Genomic DNA, 2535 nt, shown 5'->3' with positions numbered 1-2535 from the left:
ATTATTACCTCTAAAATTTCATTCAAGGTCTGGACCTTCACCAAAATCATCATGAAAGGGCATTTGTGCTACAATATCAACTGTCAGCATCATAGTGTTTAATTTAGGTAACACATCAACTGCCAACACCTCCAGATTTGTTTATGGAACGAAACTTCCAACCTCGCTACGAGTATCCTTAACAGTACTTGGTGTGGGACTAGAATCGATACAGAAATTCTTCTTCACCAAAGTCACAAACAAGGGAATAAATTCATATGGCTTCTTTGCAAGCATAGAGAAAAATAACCTTAGATGCTTATCATTTCTAATAACTTCAGGGCGATACATTAACCCTTTCATGAACTTGTAATTCACTTCCAATTTTAAGTCATAGTGCACTTTTTCAACATCGAGTTCTTCATACAAAAGATCAACCAAACGTGAGTAGGTTACGTTCGTATCAATCTCGAATGTTAAATTTTTAGCTCGGTTATAAACTCAATCTCTACCCTCAAGCTCCCAAACACCATTATAACGAACGCAAAAATAGTTAAATCTGTCATCCACAAAAACAAAACACAATTAAATATTTTAAAATAAGAATCTAAAAGAAAAGTGATAAAAAAATTCTTAAAAAGCCATAAATAAGTCAAACATCGGACCTCATTGAACCTATATTAGACCCAAAATTCAACAAAAAAACTATTGGACTATACAATCGAACCACCATCAGACGTAACATCAGAACCGACCACTAAAGTCACAAAGCAAAATGGCCATCGTACCACCCATCGGACATATATCGGACCCTATAAACCCAACCTCAATAAACAATCGAATTAACATTAGACACCCTATCAGACTGATATATACATCATCCCTAACCTCAAATCTGAACTAATCATCGGACCCCTATTAGGCACCATCAAACTAAGCGAAAAAAACCAGAAATCTGAAAATGCAGAAAACTTAAAGAACAACCATTTTCACACAAAAAATAGCATAAAATAGTAATAACCAACAGAATAAGCATCAAAACAACAATATAAACTAAATATAACAACCAACAAATATGATTAAACAAAGAAAATTCATTACCCATTGAATTCGTGTTTGATGCTCCATCACTTCCTCCACAAAAAGACCAACCACGTATACCTAAGCACCTATTATATGAGTTTCTAGTGTAGTTTGTAAGAAAATTTTCTTGTCAAAGTATAAATATAAAATTTGGAGAAAAATTAGTATTTTATGTAACTTTTCTTATTTTTAACTTCTTTTTATATATATATATATATATATATAAATATATATTTTCCATAAATAACTTTTCTAAATTCATATTTTTACTTGGATAAAAACTCATAAAATATATAATAAGTAGTAATTTTAAAAAGGAAAATTTTTATTTTCATTTTTTATAGGCACAAGTTTATAAAAATGTGGCTTTTTTAAAAAACTTCTTTTATGAAAAGGAAAAGAGCTAAAAAAAAATATGGAGAAAATAGTTAAAAATAACTAGTTACTGATGCCTGCACTAATTTTTTTTTTTTTTAATTTTTAATCGTAACAAATTTGTAACTAAAAGTAAATAAAGTTGTAACTAATTATAAATCAATATTCTTATGTTGCAACTAAAAGGTTCGTAGCAAAAAGTATTAGTCACAAAAAAAATAATTTATTGTGGCTAAATGTATTTTTAATCACAATACTTGTTGTTACTAAAACTAAATTACTGATATTTTATATCTAAATATTATATTTTAATCACAATTATAACTTTTTGATGTGATAAAAATCACATTTAATCACAAAAAATTTATGTTATAACTAAAAGTTGTCACTGAAAGTATCTTTTTTTGTAGTGCAGGTTACCCTTAACTATTTTTTGCCATTATTTTTTTATTTTTCCTATAAAATATTTTTTTTTTTTGAAAAAAAAGGTCATATTTTTGTTCGTATTGTAAACATCCATAATTGTAAGTGTACCAGATATTGTTTTAAGTTAGTTATCATTTTAACACTATTGAAATACATATAATGAATTATAAACACAAGATCATTTACACAAAATGTGATACTTATCTAATTCTTATATTATATATCCATTGTATTAGAAAAAATGACATTGTTTTTCTAATTTGAGACCCTTATCTAATTAATTTGGGAAATTTACATGGTATACTAACTTTTGTTATTTTTTTACAAAAATACTGTCAAGCGGTATTTTTTACTTTTTTACTGTATTTTTTTATAACTTTCATCTGTGTTAAGTTTTCACTGGTATTCTACTGGTATTTTTTAATTGTTCTATTGTTGTTCTGAGTTGTTATGTTTTGTGTTTTACTGGTATTTTATAAAAATACAGTATTTTTGAAAACTTTTCCGTGTGACAGTATTTTTGTAAAAATTAACCTAAATTCCAGTATTTTTATAAATTTCCCTCTAATTTAGTATTTTTGAGAGAGATATTATATTAAAATAATGTCATATAATAAAATTTATTTGGCAAACTTAAGTGTATAATGTACAAATTATTTCAAGTCAATATTT

This window comes from Cannabis sativa, chromosome 2 (assembly GCF_029168945.1).
Source record: "Cannabis sativa cultivar Pink pepper isolate KNU-18-1 chromosome 2, ASM2916894v1, whole genome shotgun sequence".
NCBI lineage: Eukaryota > Viridiplantae > Streptophyta > Magnoliopsida > Rosales > Cannabaceae > Cannabis > Cannabis sativa.
Note: the sequence above shows the minus strand (reverse complement) of the source record.